The sequence below is a fragment of the Columba livia genome, chromosome 3 (assembly GCF_036013475.1).
Source record: "Columba livia isolate bColLiv1 breed racing homer chromosome 3, bColLiv1.pat.W.v2, whole genome shotgun sequence".
Taxonomy (NCBI): Eukaryota; Metazoa; Chordata; class Aves; order Columbiformes; family Columbidae; genus Columba; species Columba livia.
In genome coordinates this window covers 4,126,435-4,146,511 of record NC_088604.1, presented here as the reverse complement: position 1 = coordinate 4,146,511, position 20,077 = coordinate 4,126,435, and the positions used below count along the sequence as shown (strand labels likewise).

The window sequence follows — 20,077 nt, the reverse complement described above, 5'->3', positions numbered from 1 at the left end:
AGGCGAAAAGTGTAGAGCCAGGCAGGAGTCGAACCTGCAACCTCCTGATACGTAGTCAGGTGCGTTATCCGTTACGCCACTGGCCCTCAGCTGCCCAATGGACCTGACCGGCGGCCCATGTCTCGTTCCGTAGCTCATCTCCCGCAAACACCCCCATTTAGACATCAAGGAACATCCAATGCAATATCAAATGGTGAGGAACGCCAGCTGGACCGCCCACCACTGACCACAACCCCCTCAGACCCCTGGTCCAGCCACGACGGGTCGCCTCAGCTGAATCACAAGGCAAAGCGAAGTGGCTGGACCGGGGCTCTGAGGGGGTTGTGGTCGGTGGTTGGCGGTCCAGCTGGTGTTCCTCACCATTTGATATTGCATTGGATGTTCCTTGATGCCTAAATGGGGGTGTTTGCGGAAGATGTTCTACGGAACGAGACATGGGCCGCCGGTCAGGGCCATTGGGCAGCTGAGGGCCAGTGGCGTAACGGATAACGCACCTGACTACGTATCAGGAGGTTGCAGGTTCGACTCCTGCCTGGCTCTACACTTTTCGCCTGCCAGCCGTTCCTCCTGCTCCCTATGCTGAGCACCTTCCTTCTCCTGCCCATCACACATCCTCCCAGACCTCCTGCAGGGCAAAAGTGCTGCCTTGTGCTCTTGCCCTGTGGGAAGGAAAGGGCTTCTCCAGACCTTACGCTGGAGCTGAGACCCACGCCACAGCCAGGGACAGCACAGCAAATTTCACAGCACAACTAAGATGCCTCCTGAGCTACAGCCCTGTAGGCTGCACAGACTCAGCACCCTCAGGCTCTCATGGCACATCACGACCTTTTACCACCCACCCTTTACTCACAGTTACTAATGGGGTTTAGGTACTTTTCATTCAGTGGTGCTCAGGATGCCAGAGAAGACATCTGCGCGGGTTTGATGAAGAAAACACACACTCAGAGACCTCAGGAGCGATCTCTCTGCTCAGCAGCTTAGGAATTCAGCAGGTGAGGCCAAAAAGGACTTGAGCAGTGGTGGCTTTTCAAGCAGCTGGCACACTCACAGCTTTGATGCAGCCTGCCCCAAAATGATGCTCCTGTAATGTTGATGCCAGGCAGATGGACAAAAAGTCTGAAAGGGTAAGGATCTCATGAAGGCACCTGTCCCCTGTCACCTCCACAGCATTCAGACAGCCTCAGGGTGAGCCAGGCAGGAGTTGAACCTGCAATGTCCTGATCCACAGTCAGGCTCATTGTCCATTGTGCCACTGTCCCCAGCCCCTGGTCCCACCTGGTGCCCCCCCTGTGCTCTCTGTACCACCTGGGTGTGCTGGTGTTCAAAAGGAAGGGGTGAGTCCTCACCTGGCTCCCTCCTGCCCCATGCATGGCAGCCTTGACCTACTGGCCTATGGGGGGAGGTCAGTACCGGTCCCACTGCTCCCATCTACCAGGAGAAGTGGTGCCTGAGCTGAGTCACCCCCACAGCAAGAGCACATCGTAGAATCATAGACTCATTTTGTTTGGAAGAGACCCTCAAGATCATGCAGTCCAACCAGTAACCTAACTCTAGCACTAAATCACATCCCTAAGAAGATCATCTATGCATCTCTTAAATCCCTCCAAGGATGGGGACTCCACACTGCACTGGGCAGCTTGTTCCAACAACCGACAGCCCTTTCTGGGAATAAATTTTTCCCAATATCCAACCTAAACCTCTCCTGGTGCAACCTGAGGCCATTTGCTCTTGTTGTATCGCTTGCTACCTGGAAGAAGAGAACAACAACCTTCATGATACAACCTCCTTTCAGGTAGTGGTCTTCAGCCCCTCAGCTGCTCTGGTTGGTTGGAGGAGACATCTTGTTTGCCTCATGGGAAGTGTGGCTACAATTCCCAGCCCACCCAAGGCTTGGAGCAGCCCAGGGCTCTCTGGAGCTGTGGGGTCCAGCTGAGGGTTGAGCTCAACCCAAAGCCACCAATTTTGCCCTCCACTTCCTCCTGCCCGATGACAGATGGCAGGGCAGGTGAGTTGTGGGTCATGAGATCTTGCCTGATGGTCAACTGGTCTGGGCTAACCTGTACATGGCCAACTTTGACCTTCCTTCTGCAAGCCACCTGCAGGGTGAAGGTACCACAGAGGTAGAAGAGACAAGCCCATGAGCCTGTCAGTGTGGAACGGAGCAACAGAAGAAGATGGAAGCAGGAACATCCCATCAAATAACAGAGTGATTCAGGTTGGAAATTACATGTGGAGGTCTCTAGTCCAAATTTCTGCTCAACTTGGGACATTGAGGTCAAGGCCTCGTCTGCTCGAACTCTGACTGTCTCCAAGGATGGAGAGTTCGCAGCCCCCCAGGTCCCTCTCTCAGTGATTTACCGCCCTCACAGTGAATGCTTTTGCCAATCTATGCAGTCAGAGAATCCCCTGATGTGAGGGAAGTTTTGCTGTGCAAGAAGCCCAGCAAGAAGGAAGAAACATCAGTCAAAGGCAGGCCACCATGGAGGAAGAGGTCCCTTGTCAGCATGGCCGGGCTGTGGGCACAAAAACACCGAGCCAGGCAGGAGTCGAGCCTGCAATCTCCTGATCCGTAGTCAGGTGCGTTGTCCATTGCGCCACTGGCCCTGGTCCTCCTGGAGCTCTGAGGGCTTCCCATCACCGGATGGGCTTTGTGAGCAGAGCAGCAGATGGTGCAAGAGGATTTAGATCAGTATAGAAAACATGACGTTTTACAAGATCCTTGGAAGAGCTCTTCCCCAGGCCAAATAAACACAGTTCTGATGGCTTCTCTTCATATGGCGAGTGCTCCAACACTACCCCGTTTTGGTGGCCTTCTACTGGTCTTATTCCAGTTACAGAATCACAGCATGCTTGGGGTTGGAAGGAACCTCTGGACACCACCCAGTCCAACCCACCTCCTAAGGCAGGGTCACCAGAGCAGATGACACAGGGTCACGTTCAGGCAGGTTTGAATGTCTCAGAGAAGGAGACTCCGCAGCCACTCTGGGCAGGCTGGGCCAGGCTCTGGCAACCTCAAAGCAAAGAAGTTTCCTCTCAGTTGATCAGTGTCCTTATAGTGTGGGCCCCAAAGCTGGGTACAGTATTCCCAGTCTGGAACATGAGTGAGGAGCGGGAATGGAGGGATGTCAGCAATGACTGGAGGACAGTGATGAGAGAAGGTGCCCAGCTCCAGCGTAAGGTCTGGAGAAGCCCTTTCCTTCCCACAGGGCAAGAGCACGAGCCAGCACTTTTGCCCTGCAGGAGGTCTGGGAGGATGTGTGATGGGCAGGAGAAGGAAGGTGCTCAGCATAGGGAGCAGGAGGGACGGCTGGCAGGCGAAAAGTGTAGAGCCAGGCAGGAGTCGAACCTGCAACCTCCTGATACGTAGTCAGGTGCGTTATCCGTTACGCCACTGGCCCTCAGCTGCCCAAGGGACCTGACTGGCGGCCCATGTCTCGTTCCGTAGCTCATCTCCTGCACACACCCCCATTTAGACATCAAGGAACATCCAATGCAATATCAAATGGTGAGGAACACCAGCTGGACTGCCCACCACTGACCACAACCCCCTCAGACCCCTGGTCCAGCCACGACGGGTCGCCTCAGCTGAATCACAAGGCAAAGCGAAGTGGCTGGACCGGGGCTCTGGGGGGGTTGTGGTCGGTGGTTGGCGGTCCAGCTGGTGTTCCTCACCATTTGATATTGCATTGGATGTTCCTTGATGCCTAAATGGGGGTGTTTGCGGAAGATGTTCTACGGAACGAGGACATGGGCCGCCGGTCAGGGCCATTGGGCAGCTGAGGGCCAGTGGTGTAACGGATAACGCACCTGACTACGTATCAGGAGGTTGCAGGTTCGACTCCTGCCTGGCTCTACACTTTTCGCCTGCCAGCCGTTCCTCCTGCTCCCTATGCTGAGCACCTTCCTTCTCCTGCCCATCACACATCCTCCCAGACCTCCTGCAGGGCAAAAGTGCTGTCTTGTGCTCTTGCCCTGTGGGAAGGAAAGGGCTTCTCCAGACCTTACGCTGGAGCTGAGACCCACGCCACAGCCAGGGACAGCACAGCAAATTTCACAGCACAACTAAGATGCCTCCTGAGCTACAGCCCTGTAGGCTGCACAGACTCAGCACCCTCAGGCTCTCATGGCACATCACGACCTTTTACCACCCACCCTTTACTCACAGTTACTAATGGGGTTTAGGTACTTTTCATTCAGTGGTGCTCAGGATGCCAGAGAAGACATCTGCGCGGGTTTGATGAAGAAAACACACACTCAGAGACCTCAGGAGCGATCTCTCTGCTCAGCAGCTTAGGAATTCAGCAGGTGAGGCCAAAAAGGACTTGAGCAGTGGTGGCTTTTCAAGCAGCTGGCACACTCACAGCTTTGATGCAGCCTGCCCCAAAATGATGCTCCTGTAATGTTGATGCCAGGCAGATGGACAAAAAGTCTGAAAGGGTAAGGATCTCATGAAGGCATCTGTCCCTTGTCACCTCCACAGCATTCAGACAGCCTCAGGGTGAGCCAGGCAGGAGTTGAACCTGCAATGTCCTGATCCACAGTCAGGCGCATCGTCCATTGTGCCACTGTCCCCAGCCCCTGGTCCCACCTGGTGCCCCCCCGTGCTCTCTGTACCACCTGGGTGCGCTGGTGTTCAAAAGGAAGGGGTGAGTACTCACCTGGCTCCCTCCTGCCCCATGCACGGCAGCCTTGACCTACTGGCCTATGGGGGGAGGTCAGTACCGGTCCCACTGCTCCCATCTACAAGGAGAAGTGGTGCCTGTGCTGAGTCAGCCCCACAGCAAGAGCACATCGTAGAATCATAGACTCATTTTGTTTGGAAGAGACCCCCTCAAGATCATGCAGTCCAACCAGTAACCTAACTCTAGCACTAAATCACATCCCTAAGAAGATCATCTATGCATCTCTTAAATCCCTCCAAGGATGGGGACTCCACACTGCACTGGGCAGCTTGTTCCAACAACCGACAGCCCTTTCTGGGAATAAATTTTTCCCAATATCCAACCTAAACCTCTCCTGGTGCAACCTGAGGCCATTTGCTCTTGTTGTATCGCTTGCTACCTGGAAGAAGAGAACAACAACCTTCATGATACAACCTCCTTTCAGGTAGTGGTCTTCAGCCCCTCAGCTGCTCTGGTTGGTTGGAGGAGACATCTTGTTTGCCTCATGGGAAGTGTGGCTACAATTCCCAGCCCACCCAAGGCTTGGAGCAGCCCAGGGCTCTCTGGAGCTGTGGGGTCCAGCTGAGGGTTGAGCTCGACCCAAAGCCACCAATTTTGCCCTCCACTTCCTCCTGCCCGATGACAGATGGCAGGGCAGGTGAGTTGTGGGTCATGAGATCTTGCCTGATGGTCAACTGGTCTGGGCTAACCTGTACATGGCCAACTTTGACCTTCCTTCTGCAAGCCACCTGCAGGGTGAAGGTACCACAGAGGTAGAAGAGACAAGCCCATGAGCCTGTCAGTGTGGAACGGAGCAACAGAAGAAGATGGAAGCAGGAACATCCCATCAAATAACAGAGTGATTCAGGTTGGAAATTACATGTGGAGGTCTCTAGTCCAAATTTCTGCTCAACTTGGGACATTGAGGTCAAGGCCTCGTCTGCTCGAACTCTGACTATCTCCAAGGATGGAGAGTTCGCAGCCCCCCAGGTCCCTCTCTCAGTGATTTACCGCCCTCACAGTGAATGCTTTTGCCAATCTATGCAGTCAGAGAATCCCCTGATGTGAGGGAAGTTTTGCTGTGCAAGAAGCCCAGCAAGAAGGAAGAAACATCAGTCAAAGGCAGGCCACCATGGAGGAAGAGGTCCCTTGTCAGCATGGCCGGGCTGTGGGCACAAAAACACCGAGCCAGGCAGGAGTCGAGCCTGCAATCTCCTGATCCGTAGTCAGGTGCGTTGTCCATTGCGCCACTGGCCCTGGTCCTCCTGGAGCTCTGAGGGCTTCCCATCACTGGATGGGCTTTGTGAGCAGAGCAGCAGATGGTGCAAGAGGATTTAGATCAGTATAGAAAACATGACGTTTTACAAGATCCTTGGAAGAGCTCTTCCCCAGGCCAAATAAACACAGTTCTGATGGCTTCTCTTCATATGGCGAGTGCTCCAACACTACCCCGTTTTGGTGGCCTTCTACTGGTCTTATTCCAGTTACAGAATCACAGCATGCTTGGGGTTGGAAGGAACCTCTGGACACCACCCAGTCCAACCCACCTCCTAAGGCAGGGTCACCAGAGCAGATGACACAGGGTCACGTTCAGGCAGGTTTGAATGTCTCAGAGAAGGAGACTCCGCAGCCACTCTGGGCAGGCTGGGCCAGGCTCTGGCAACCTCAAAGCAAAGAAGTTTCCTCTCAGTTGATCAGTGTCCTTATAGTGTGGGCCCCAAAGCTGGGTACAGTATTCCCAGTCTGGAACATGAGTGAGGAGCGGGAATGGAGGGATGTCAGCAATGACTGGAGGACAGTGATGAGAGAAGGTGCCCAGCTCCAGCGTAAGGTCTGGAGAAACCCTTTCCTTCCCACAGGGCAAGAGCACGAGCCAGCACTTTTGCCCTGCAGGAGGTCTGGGAGGATGTGTGATGGGCAGGAGAAGGAAGGTGCTCAGCATAGGGAGCAGGAGGAACGGCTGGCAGGCGAAAAGTGTAGAGCCAGGCAGGAGTCGAACCTGCAACCTCCTGATACGTAGTCAGGTGCGTTATCCGTTACGCCACTGGCCCTCAGCTGCCCAAGGGACCTGACCGGCGGCCCATGTCTCGTTCCGTAGCTCATCTCCTGCAAACACCCCCATTTAGACATCAAGGAACATCCAATGCAATATCAAATGGTGAGGAACACCAGCTGGACTGCCCACCACTGACCACAACCCCCTCAGACCCCTGGTCCAGCCACGACGGGTCGCCTCAGCTGAATCACAAGGCAAAGCGAAGTGGCTGGACCGGGGCTCTGAGGGGGTTGTGGTCGGTGGTTGGCGGTCCAGCTGGTGTTCCTCACCATTTGATATTGCATTGGATGTTCCTTGATGCCTAAATGGGGGTGTTTGCGGAAGATGTTCTACGGAACGAGGACATGGGCCGCCGGTCAGGGCCATTGGGCAGCTGAGGGCCAGTGGCGTAACGGATAACGCACCTGACTACGTATCAGGAGGTTGCAGGTTCGACTCCTGCCTGGCTCTACACTTTTCGCCTGCCAGCCGTTCCTCCTGCTCCCTATGCTGAGCACCTTCCTTCTCCTGCCCATCACACATCCTCCCAGACCTCCTGCAGGGCAAAAGTGCTGCCTTGTGCTCTTGCCCTGTGGGAAGGAAAGGGCTTCTCCAGACCTTACGCTGGAGCTGAGACCCACGCCACAGCCAGGGACAGCACAGCAAATTTCACAGCACAACTAAGATGCCTCCTGAGCTACAGCCCTGTAGGCTGCACAGACTCAGCACCCTCAGGCTCTCATGGCACATCACGACCTTTTACCACCCACCCTTTACTCACAGTTACTAATGGGGTTTAGGTACTTTTCATTCAGTGGTGCTCAGGATGCCAGAGAAGACATCTGCGCGGGTTTGATGAAGAAAACACACACTCAGAGACCTCAGGAGCGATCTCTCTGCTCAGCAGCTTAGGAATTCAGCAGGTGAGGCCAAAAAGGACTTGAGCAGTGGTGGCTTTTCAAGCAGCTGGCACACTCACAGCTTTGATGCAGCCTGCCCCAAAATGATGCTCCTGTAATGTTGATGCCAGGCAGATGGACAAAAAGTCTGAAAGGGTAAGGATCTCATGAAGGCACCTGTCCCCTGTCACCTCCACAGCATTCAGACAGCCTCAGGGTGAGCCAGGCAGGAGTTGAACCTGCAATGTCCTGATCCACAGTCAGGCGCATTGTCCATTGTGCCACTGTCCCCAGCCCCTGGTCCCACCTGGTGCCCCCCCTGTGCTCTCTGTACCACCTGGGTGTGCTGGTGTTCAAAAGGAAGGGGTGAGTCCTCACCTGGCTCCCTCCTGCCCCATGCACGGCAGCCTTGACCTACTGGCCTATGGGGGGAGGTCAGTACCGGTCCCACTGCTCCCATCTACCAGGAGAAGTGGTGCCTGAGCTGAGTCACCCCCACAGCAAGAGCACATCGTAGAATCATAGACTCATTTTGTTTGGAAGAGACCCTCAAGATCATGCAGTCCAACCAGTAACCTAACTCTAGCACTAAATCACATCCCTAAGAAGATCATCTATGCATCTCTTAAATCCCTCCAAGGATGGGGACTCCACACTGCACTGGGCAGCTTGTTCCAACAACCGACAGCCCTTTCTGGGAATAAATTTTTCCCAATATCCAACCTAAACCTCTCCTGGTGCAACCTGAGGCCATTTGCTCTTGTTGTATCGCTTGCTACCTGGAAGAAGAGAACAACAACCTTCATGATACAACCTCCTTTCAGGTAGTGGTCTTCAGCCCCTCAGCTGCTCTGTTTGGTTGGAGGAGACATCTTGTTTGCCTCATGGGAAGTGTGGCTACAATTCCCAGCCCACCCAAGGCTTGGAGCAGCCCAGGGCTCTCTGGAGCTGTGGGGTCCAGCTGAGGGTTGAGCTCAACCCAAAGCCACCAATTTTGCCCTCCACTTCCTCCTGCCCGATGACAGATGGCAGGGCAGGTGAGTTGTGGGTCATGAGATCTTGCCTGATGGTCAACTGGTCTGGGCTAACCTGTACATGGCCAACTTTGACCTTCCTTCTGCAAGCCACCTGCAGGGTGAAGGTACCACAGAGGTAGAAGAGACAAGCCCATGAGCCTGTCAGTGTGGAACGGAGCAACAGAAGAAGATGGAAGCAGGAACATCCCATCAAATAACAGAGTGATTCAGGTTGGAAATTACATGTGGAGGTCTCTAGTCCAAATTTCTGCTCAACTTGGGACATTGAGGTCAAGGCCTCGTCTGCTCGAACTCTGACTGTCTCCAAGGATGGAGAGTTCGCAGCCCCCCAGGTCCCTCTCTCAGTGATTTACCGCCCTCACAGTGAATGCTTTTGCCAATCTATGCAGTCAGAGAATCCCCTGATGTGAGGGAAGTTTTGCTGTGCAAGAAGCCCAGCAAGAAGGAAGAAACATCAGTCAAAGGCAGGCCACCATGGAGGAAGAGGTCCCTTGTCAGCATGGCCGGGCTGTGGGCACAAAAACACCGAGCCAGGCAGGAGTCGAGCCTGCAATCTCCTGATCCGTAGTCAGGTGCGTTGTCCATTGCGCCACTGGCCCTGGTCCTCCTGGAGCTCTGAGGGCTTCCCATCACCGGATGGGCTTTGTGAGCAGAGCAGCAGATGGTGCAAGAGGATTTAGATCAGTATAGAAAACATGACGTTTTACAAGATCCTTGGAAGAGCTCTTCCCCAGGCCAAATAAACACAGTTCTGATGGCTTCTCTTCATATGGCGAGTGCTCCAACACTACCCCGTTTTGGTGGCCTTCTACTGGTCTTATTCCAGTTACAGAATCACAGCATGCTTGGGGTTGGAAGGAACCTCTGGACACCACCCAGTCCAACCCACCTCCTAAGGCAGGGTCACCAGAGCAGATGACACAGGGTCACGTTCAGGCAGGTTTGAATGTCTCAGAGAAGGAGACTCCGCAGCCACTCTGGGCAGGCTGGGCCAGGCTCTGGCAACCTCAAAGCAAAGAAGTTTCCTCTCAGTTGATCAGTGTCCTTATAGTGTGGGCCCCAAAGCTGGGTACAGTATTCCCAGTCTGGAACATGAGTGAGGAGCGGGAATGGAGGGATGTCAGCAATGACTGGAGGACAGTGATGAGAGAAGGTGCCCAGCTCCAGCGTAAGGTCTGGAGAAGCCCTTTCCTTCCCACAGGGCAAGAGCACGAGCCAGCACTTTTGCCCTGCAGGAGGTCTGGGAGGATGTGTGATGGGCAGGAGAAGGAAGGTGCTCAGCATAGGGAGCAGGAGGGACGGCTGGCAGGCGAAAAGTGTAGAGCCAGGCAGGAGTCGAACCTGCAACCTCCTGATACGTAGTCAGGTGCGTTATCCGTTACGCCACTGGCCCTCAGCTGCCCAAGGGACCTGACTGGCGGCCCATGTCTCGTTCCGTAGCTCATCTCCTGCACACACCCCCATTTAGACATCAAGGAACATCCAATGCAATATCAAATGGTGAGGAACGCCAGCTGGACCGCCCACCACTGACCACAACCCCCTCAGACCCCTGGTCCAGCCACGACGGGTCGCCTCAGCTGAATCACAAGGCAAAGCGAAGTGGCTGGACCGGGGCTCTGAGGGGGTTGTGGTCGGTGGTTGGCGGTCCAGCTGGTGTTCCTCACCATTTGATATTGCATTGGATGTTCCTTGATGCCTAAATGGGGGTGTTTGCGGAAGATGTTCTACGGAACGAGGACATGGGCCGCCGGTCAGGGCCATTGGGCAGCTGAGGGCCAGTGGCGTAACGGATAACGCACCTGACTACGTATCAGGAGGTTGCAGGTTCGACTCCTGCCTGGCTCTACACTTTTCGCCTGCCAGCCGTTCCTCCTGCTCCCTATGCTGAGCACCTTCCTTCTCCTGCCCATCACACATCCTCCCAGACCTCCTGCAGGGCAAAAGTGCTGCCTTGTGCTCTTGCCCTGTGGGAAGGAAAGGGCTTCTCCAGACCTTACGCTGGAGCTGAGACCCACGCCACAGCCAGGGACAGCACAGCAAATTTCACAGCACAACTAAGATGCCTCCTGAGCTACAGCCCTGTAGGCTGCACAGACTCAGCACCCTCAGGCTCTCATGGCACATCACGACCTTTTACCACCCACCCTTTACTCACAGTTACTAATGGGGTTTAGGTACTTTTCATTCAGTGGTGCTCAGGATGCCAGAGAAGACATCTGCGCGGGTTTGATGAAGAAAACACACACTCAGAGACCTCAGGAGCGATCTCTCTGCTCAGCAGCTTAGGAATTCAGCAGGTGAGGCCAAAAAGGACTTGAGCAGTGGTGGCTTTTCAAGCAGCTGGCACACTCACAGCTTTGATGCAGCCTGCCCCAAAATGATGCTCCTGTAATGTTGATGCCAGGCAGATGGACAAAAAGTCTGAAAGGGTAAGGATCTCATGAAGGCACCTGTCCCCTGTCACCTCCACAGCATTCAGACAGCCTCAGGGTGAGCCAGGCAGGAGTTGAACCTGCAATGTCCTGATCCACAGTCAGGCGCATTGTCCATTGTGCCACTGTCCCCAGCCCCTGGTCCCACCTGGTGCCCCCCCTGTGCTCTCTGTACCACCTGGGTGTGCTGGTGTTCAAAAGGAAGGGGTGAGTCCTCACCTGGCTCCCTTCTGCCCCATGCATGGCAGCCTTGACCTACTGGCCTATGGGGGGAGGTCAGTACCGGTCCCACTGCTCCCATCTACCAGGAGAAGTGGTGCCTGAGCTGAGTCACCCCCACAGCAAGAGCACATCGTAGAATCATAGACTCATTTTGTTTGGAAGAGACCCTCAAGATCATGCAGTCCAACCAGTAACCTAACTCTAGCACTAAATCACATCCCTAAGAAGATCATCTATGCATCTCTTAAATCCCTCCAAGGATGGGGACTCCACACTGCACTGGGCAGCTTGTTCCAACAACCGACAGCCCTTTCTGGGAATAAATTTTTCCCAATATCCAACCTAAACCTCTCCTGGTGCAACCTGAGGCCATTTGCTCTTGTTGTATCGCTTGCTACCTGGAAGAAGAGAACAACAACCTTCATGATACAACCTCCTTTCAGGTAGTGGTCTTCAGCCCCTCAGCTGCTCTGGTTGGTTGGAGGAGACATCTTGTTTGCCTCATGGGAAGTGTGGCTACAATTCCCAGCCCACCCAAGGCTTGGAGCAGCCCAGGGCTCTCTGGAGCTGTGGGGTCCAGCTGAGGGTTGAGCTCAACCCAAAGCCACCAATTTTGCCCTCCACTTCCTCCTGCCCGATGACAGATGGCAGGGCAGGTGAGTTGTGGGTCATGAGATCTTGCCTGATGGTCAACTGGTCTGGGCTAACCTGTACATGGCCAACTTTGACCTTCCTTCTGCAAGCCACCTGCAGGGTGAAGGTACCACAGAGGTAGAAGAGACAAGCCCATGAGCCTGTCAGTGTGGAACGGAGCAACAGAAGAAGATGGAAGCAGGAACATCCCATCAAATAACAGAGTGATTCAGGTTGGAAATTACATGTGGAGGTCTCTAGTCCAAATTTCTGCTCAACTTGGGACATTGAGGTCAAGGCCTCGTCTGCTCGAACTCTGACTGTCTCCAAGGATGGAGAGTTCGCAGCCCCCCAGGTCCCTCTCTCAGTGATTTACCGCCCTCACAGTGAATGCTTTTGCCAATCTATGCAGTCAGAGAATCCCCTGATGTGAGGGAAGTTTTGCTGTGCAAGAAGCCCAGCAAGAAGGAAGAAACATCAGTCAAAGGCAGGCCAGCATGGAGGAAGAGGTCCCTTGTCAGCATGGCCGGGCTGTGGGCACAAAAACACCGAGCCAGGCAGGAGTCGAGCCTGCAATCTCCTGATCCGTAGTCAGGTGCGTTGTCCATTGCGCCACTGGCCCTGGTCCTCCTGGAGCTCTGAGGGCTTCCCATCACTGGGTAGGCTTTGTGAGCAGAGCAGCAGATGGTGCAAGAGGATTTAGATCAGTATAGAAAACATGACGTTTTACAAGATCCTTGGAAGAGCTCTTCCCCAGGCCAAATAAACACAGTTCTGATGGCTTCTCTTCATATGGCGAGTGCTCCAACACTACCCCGTTTTGGTGGCCTTCTACTGGTCTTATTCCAGTTACAGAATCACAGCATGCTTGGGGTTGGAAGGAACCTCTGGACACCACCCAGTCCAACCCACCTCCTAAGGCAGGGTCACCAGAGCAGATGACACAGGGTCACGTTCAGGCAGGTTTGAATGTCTCAGAGAAGGAGACTCCGCAGCCACTCTGGGCAGGCTGGGCCAGGCTCTGGCAACCTCAAAGCAAAGAAGTTTCCTCTCAGTTGATCAGTGTCCTTATAGTGTGGGCCCCAAAGCTGGGTACAGTATTCCCAGTCTGGAACATGAGTGAGGAGCGGGAATGGAGGGATGTCAGCAATGACTGGAGGACAGTGATGAGAGAAGGTGCCCAGCTCCAGCGTAAGGTCTGGAGAAACCCTTTCCTTCCCACAGGGCAAGAGCGCGAGCCAGCACTTTTGCCCTGCAGGAGGTCTGGGAGGATGTGTGATGGGCAGGAGAAGGAAGGTGCTCAGCATAGGGAGCAGGAGGAACGGCTGGCAGGCGAAAAGTGTAGAGCCAGGCAGGAGTCGAACCTGCAACCTCCTGATACGTAGTCAGGTGCGTTATCCGTTACGCCACTGGCCCTCAGCTGCCCAAGGGACCTGACTGGCGGCCCATGTCTCGTTCCGTAGCTCATCTCCTGCACACACCCCCATTTAGACATCAAGGAACATCCAATGCAATATCAAATGGTGAGGAACACCAGCTGGACTGCCCACCACTGACCACAACCCCCTCAGACCCCTGGTCCAGCCACGACGGGTCGCCTCAGCTGAATCACAAGGCAAAGCGAAGTGGCTGGACCGGGGGTCTGAGGGGGTTGTGGTCGGTGGTTGGCGGTCCAGCTGGTGTTCCTCACCATTTGATATTGCATTGGATGTTCCTTGATGCCTAAATGGGGGTGTTTGCGGAAGATGTTCTACGGAACGAGGACATGGGCCGCCGGTCAGGGCCATTGGGCAGCTGAGGGCCAGTGGCGTAACGGATAACGCACCTGACTACGTATCAGGAGGTTGCAGGTTCGACTCCTGCCTGGCTCTACACTTTTCGCCTGCCAGCCGTTCCTCCTGCTCCCTATGCTGAGCACCTTCCTTCTCCTGCCCATCACACATCCTCCCAGACCTCCTGCAGGGCAAAAGTGCTGCCTTGTGCTCTTGCCCTGTGGGAAGGAAAGGGCTTCTCCAGACCTTACGCTGGAGCTGAGACCCACGCCACAGCCAGGGACAGCACAGCAAATTTCACAGCACAACTAAGATGCCTCCTGAGCTACAGCCCTGTAGGCTGCACAGACTCAGCACCCTCAGGCTCTCATGGCACATCACGACCTTTTACCACCCACCCTTTACTCACAGTTACTAATGGGGTTTAGGTACTTTTCATTCAGTGGTGCTCAGGATGCCAGAGAAGACATCTGCGCGGGTTTGATGAAGAAAACACACACTCAGAGACCTCAGGAGCGATCTCTCTGCTCAGCAGCTTAGGAATTCAGCAGGTGAGGCCAAAAAGGACTTGAGCAGTGGTGGCTTTTCAAGCAGCTGGCACACTCACAGCTTTGATGCAGCCTGCCCCAAAATGATGCTCCTGTAATGTTGATGCCAGGCAGATGGACAAAAAGTCTGAAAGGGTAAGGATCTCATGAAGGCACCTGTCCCCTGTCACCTCCACAGCATTCAGACAGCCTCAGGGTGAGCCAGGCAGGAGTTGAACCTGCAATGTCCTGATCCACAGTCAGGCGCATTGTCCATTGTGCCACTGTCCCCAGCCCCTGGTCCCACCTGGTGCCCCCCCTGTGCTCTCTGTACCACCTGGGTGTGCTGGTGTTCAAAAGGAAGGGGTGAGTCCTCACCTGGCTCCCTTCTGCCCCATGCATGGCAGCCTTGACCTACTGGCCTATGGGGGGAGGTCAGTACCGGTCCCACTGCTCCCATCTACCAGGAGAAGTGGTGCCTGAGCTGAGTCACCCCCACAGCAAGAGCACATCGTAGAATCATAGACTCATTTTGTTTGGAAGAGACCCTCAAGATCATGCAGTCCAACCAGTAACCTAACTCTAGCACTAAATCACATCCCTAAGAAGATCATCTATGCATCTCTTAAATCCCTCCAAGGATGGGGACTCCACACTGCACTGGGCAGCTTGTTCCAACAACCGACAGCCCTTTCTGGGAATAAATTTTTCCCAATATCCAACCTAAACCTCTCCTGGTGCAACCTGAGGCCATTTGCTCTTGTTGTATCGCTTGCTACCTGGAAGAAGAGAACAACAACCTTCATGATACAACCTCCTTTCAGGTAGTGGTCTTCAGCCCCTCAGCTGCTCTGGTTGGTTGGAGGAGACATCTTGTTTGCCTCATGGGAAGTGTGGCTACAATTCCCAGCCCACCCAAGGCTTGGAGCAGCCCAGGGCTCTCTGGAGCTGTGGGGTCCAGCTGAGGGTTGAGCTCAACCCAAAGCCACCAATTTTGCCCTCCACTTCCTCCTGCCCGATGACAGATGGCAGGGCAGGTGAGTTGTGGGTCATGAGATCTTGCCTGATGGTCAACTGGTCTGGGCTAACCTGTACATGGCCAACTTTGACCTTCCTTCTGCAAGCCACCTGCAGGGTGAAGGTACCACAGAGGTAGAAGAGACAAGCCCATGAGCCTGTCAGTGTGGAACGGAGCAACAGAAGAAGATGGAAGCAGGAACATCCCATCAAATAACAGAGTGATTCAGGTTGGAAATTACATGTGGAGGTCTCTAGTCCAAATTTCTGCTCAACTTGGGACATTGAGGTCAAGGCCTCGTCTGCTCGAACTCTGACTGTCTCCAAGGATGGAGAGTTCGCAGCCCCCCAGGTCCCTCTCTCAGTGATTTACCGCCCTCACAGTGAATGCTTTTGCCAATCTATGCAGTCAGAGAATCCCCTGATGTGAGGGAAGTTTTGCTGTGCAAGAAGCCCAGCAAGAAGGAAGAAACATCAGTCAAAGGCAGGCCAGCATGGAGGAAGAGGTCCCTTGTCAGCATGGCCGGGCTGTGGGCACAAAAACACCGAGCCAGGCAGGAGTCGAGCCTGCAATCTCCTGATCCGTAGTCAGGTGCGTTGTCCATTGCGCCACTGGCCCTGGTCCTCCTGGAGCTCTGAGGGCTTCCCATCACTGGGTAGGCTTTGTGAGCAGAGCAGCAGATGGTGCAAGAGGATTTAGATCAGTATAGAAAACATGACGTTTTACAAGATCCTTGGAAGAGCTCTTCCCCAGGCCAAATAAACACAGTTCTGATGGCTTCTCTTCATATGGCGAGTGCTCCAACACTACCCCGTTTTGGTGGCCTTCTACTGGTCTTATTCCAGTTACAGAATCACAGCATGCTTGGGGTTGGAAGGAACCTCTGGACACCACCCAGTCCAACCCACCTCCTAAGGCAGGGTCACCAGAGCAGATGACACAGGGTCACGTTCAGGCAGGTTTGAATGTCTCAGAGAAGGAGACTCCGCAGCCACTCTGGGCAGGCTGGGCCAGGCTCTGGCAACCTCAAAGCAAAGAAGTTTCCTCTCAGTTGATCAGTGTCCTTATAGTGTGGGCCCCAAAGCTGGGTACAGTATTCCCAGTCTGGAACATGAGTGAGGAGCGGGAATGGAGGGATGTCAGCAATGACTGGAGGACAGTGATGAGAGAAGGTGCCCAGCTCCAGCGTAAGGTCTGGAGAAACCCTTTCCTTCCCACAGGGCAAGAGCGCGAGCCAGCACTTTTGCCCTGCAGGAGGTCTGGGAGGATGTGTGATGGGCAGGAGAAGGAAGGTGCTCAGCATAGGGAGCAGGAGGAACGGCTGGCAGGCGAAAAGTGTAGAGCCAGGCAGGAGTCGAACCTGCAACCTCCTGATACGTAGTCAGGTGCGTTATCCGTTACGCCACTGGCCCTCAGCTGCCCAAGGGACCTGACTGGCGGCCCATGTCTCGTTCCGTAGCTCATCTCCTGCACACACCCCCATTTAGACATCAAGGAACATCCAATGCAATATCAAATGGTGAGGAACACCAGCTGGACTGCCCACCACTGACCACAACCCCCTCAGACCCCTGGTCCAGCCACGACGGGTCGCCTCAGCTGAATCACAAGGCAAAGCGAAGTGGCTGGACCGGGGGTCTGAGGGGGTTGTGGTCGGTGGTTGGCGGTCCAGCTGGTGTTCCTCACCATTTGATATTGCATTGGATGTTCCTTGATGCCTAAATGGGGGTGTTTGCGGAAGATGTTCTACGGAACGAGGACATGGGCCGCCGGTCAGGGCCATTGGGCAGCTGAGGGCCAGTGGCGTAACGGATAACGCACCTGACTACGTATCAGGAGGTTGCAGGTTCGACTCCTGCCTGGCTCTACACTTTTCGCCTGCCAGCCGTTCCTCCTGCTCCCTATGCTGAGCACCTTCCTTCTCCTGCCCATCACACATCCTCCCAGACCTCCTGCAGGGCAAAAGTGCTGCCTTGTGCTCTTGCCCTGTGGGAAGGAAAGGGCTTCTCCAGACCTTACGCTGGAGCTGAGACCCACGCCACAGCCAGGGACAGCACAGCAAATTTCACAGCACAACTAAGATGCCTCCTGAGCTACAGCCCTGTAGGCTGCACAGACTCAGCACCCTCAGGCTCTCATGGCACATCACGACCTTTTACCACCCACCCTTTACTCACAGTTACTAATGGGGTTTAGGTACTTTTCATTCAGTGGTGCTCAGGATGCCAGAGAAGACATCTGCGCGGGTTTGATGAAGAAAACACACACTCAGAGACCTCAGGAGCGATCTCTCTGCTCAGCAGCTTAGGAATTCAGCAGGTGAGGCCAAAAAGGACTTGAGCAGTGGTGGCTTTTCAAGCAGCTGGCACACTCACAGCTTTGATGCAGCCTGCCCCAAAATGATGCTCCTGTAATGTTGATGCCAGGCAGATGGACAAAAAGTCTGAAAGGGTAAGGATCTCATGAAGGCACCTGTCCCCTGTCACCTCCACAGCATTCAGACAGCCTCAGGGTGAGCCAGGCAGGAGTTGAACCTGCAATGTCCTGATCCACAGTCAGGCGCATTGTCCATTGTGCCACTGTCCCCAGCCCCTGGTCCCACCTGGTGCCCCCCCTGTGCTCTCTGTACCACCTGGGTGTGCTGGTGTTCAAAAGGAAGGGGTGAGTCCTCACCTGGCTCCCTCCTGCCCCATGCATGGCAGCCTTGACCTACTGGCCTATGGGGGGAGGTCAGTACCGGTCCCACTGCTCCCATCTACCAGGAGAAGTGGTGCCTGAGCTGAGTCACCCCCACAGCAAGAGCACATCGTAGAATCATAGACTCATTTTGTTTGGAAGAGACCCTCAAGATCATGCAGTCCAACCAGTAACCTAACTCTAGCACTAAATCACATCCCTAAGAAGATCATCTATGCATCTCTTAAATCCCTCCAAGGATGGGGACTCCACACTGCACTGGGCAGCTTGTTCCAACAACCGACAGCCCTTTCTGGGAATAAATTTTTCCCAATATCCAACCTAAACCTCTCCTGGTGCAACCTGAGGCCATTTGCTCTTGTTGTATCGCTTGCTACCTGGAAGAAGAGAACAACAACCTTCATGATACAACCTCCTTTCAGGTAGTGGTCTTCAGCCCCTCAGCTGTTCTGGTTGGTTGGAGGAGACATCTTGTTTGCCTCATGGGAAGTGTGGCTACAATTCCCAGCCCACCCAAGGCTTGGAGCAGCCCAGGGCTCTCTGGAGCTGTGGGGTCCAGCTGAGGGTTGAGCTCAACCCAAAGCCACCAATTTTGCCCTCCACTTCCTCCTGCCCGATGACAGATGGCAGGGCAGGTGAGTTGTGGGTCATGAGATCTTGCCTGATGGTCAACTGGTCTGGGCTAACCTGTACATGGCCAACTTTGACCTTCCTTCTGCAAGCCACCTGCAGGGTGAAGGTACCACAGAGGTAGAAGAGACAAGCCCATGAGCCTGTCAGTGTGGAACGGAGCAACAGAAGAAGATGGAAGCAGGAACATCCCATCAAATAACAGAGTGATTCAGGTTGGAAATTACATGTGGAGGTCTCTAGTCCAAATTTCTGCTCAACTTGGGACATTGAGGTCAAGGCCTCGTCTGCTCGAACTCTGACTGTCTCCAAGGATGGAGAGTTCGCAGCCCCCCAGGTCCCTCTCTCAGTGATTTACCGCCCTCACAGTGAATGCTTTTGCCAATCTATGCAGTCAGAGAATCCCCTGATGTGAGGGAAGTTTTGCTGTGCAAGAAGCCCAGCAAGAAGGAAGAAACATCAGTCAAAGGCAGGCCAGCATGGAGGAAGAGGTCCCTTGTCAGCATGGCCGGGCTGTGGGCACAAAAACACCGAGCCAGGCAGGAGTCGAGCCTGCAATCTCCTGATCCGTAGTCAGGTGCGTTGTCCATTGCGCCACTGGCCCTGGTCCTCCTGGAGCTCTGAGGGCTTCCCATCACTGGGTAGGCTTTGTGAGCAGAGCAGCAGATGGTGCAAGAGGATTTAGATCAGTATAGAAAACATGACGTTTTACAAGATCCTTGGAAGAGCTCTTCCCCAGGCCAAATAAACACAGTTCTGATGGCTTCTCTTCATATGGCGAGTGCTCCAACACTACCCCGTTTTGGTGGCCTTCTACTGGTCTTATTCCAGTTACAGAATCACAGCATGCTTGGGGTTGGAAGGAACCTCTGGACACCACCCAGTCCAACCCACCTCCTAAGGCAGGGTCACCAGAGCAGATGACACAGGGTCACGTTCAGGCAGGTTTGAATGTCTCAGAGAAGGAGACTCCGCAGCCACTCTGGGCAGGCTGGGCCAGGCTCTGGCAACCTCAAAGCAAAGAAGTTTCCTCTCAGTTGATCAGTGTCCTTATAGTGTGGGCCCCAAAGCTGGGTACAGTATTCCCAGTCTGGAACATGAGTGAGGAGCGGGAATGGAGGGATGTCAGCAATGACTGGAGGACAGTGATGAGAGAAGGTGCCCAGCTCCAGCGTAAGGTCTGGAGAAACCCTTTCCTTCCCACAGGGCAAGAGCGCGAGCCAGCACTTTTGCCTTGCAGGAGGTCTGGGAGGATGTGTGATGGGCAGGAGAAGGAAGGTGCTCAGCATAGGGAGCAGGAGGAACGGCTGGCAGGCGAAAAGTGTAGAGCCAGGCAGGAGTCGAACCTGCAACCTCCTGATACGTAGTCAGGTGCGTTATCCGTTACGCCACTGGCCCTCAGCTGCCCAATGGACCTGACCGGCGGCCCATGTCTCGTTCCGTAGCTCATCTCCCGCAAACACCCCCATTTAGACATCAAGGAACATCCAATGCAATATCAAATGGTGAGG

General features: G+C 54.3%; 5 non-coding genes across 5 annotated transcripts; all 5 read left to right on the top strand.

Moving 5' to 3' along the window:
- The first annotated feature begins 467 nt into the window (after positions 1-467).
- TRNAR-ACG (transfer RNA arginine (anticodon ACG)) lies at positions 468-540 on the top strand. Its single transcript has one exon. It is a non-coding gene; the product is annotated as a tRNA-Arg (tRNA).
- A 6,554-nt stretch (positions 541-7,094) lies between these two features.
- Positions 7,095-7,167, top strand: TRNAR-ACG (transfer RNA arginine (anticodon ACG)). The gene has a single exon. It is a non-coding gene; the product is annotated as a tRNA-Arg (tRNA).
- Positions 7,168-10,407: 3,240 nt separating this feature from the next.
- Positions 10,408-10,480, top strand: TRNAR-ACG (transfer RNA arginine (anticodon ACG)). Its single transcript has one exon. It is a non-coding gene; the product is annotated as a tRNA-Arg (tRNA).
- Positions 10,481-13,720: 3,240 nt separating this feature from the next.
- Positions 13,721-13,793, top strand: TRNAR-ACG (transfer RNA arginine (anticodon ACG)). Its single transcript has one exon. It is a non-coding gene; the product is annotated as a tRNA-Arg (tRNA).
- Positions 13,794-17,033: 3,240 nt separating this feature from the next.
- On the top strand, positions 17,034-17,106 carry TRNAR-ACG (transfer RNA arginine (anticodon ACG)). The gene has a single exon. It is a non-coding gene; the product is annotated as a tRNA-Arg (tRNA).
- The last annotated feature ends 2,971 nt before the right edge of the window (positions 17,107-20,077 follow it).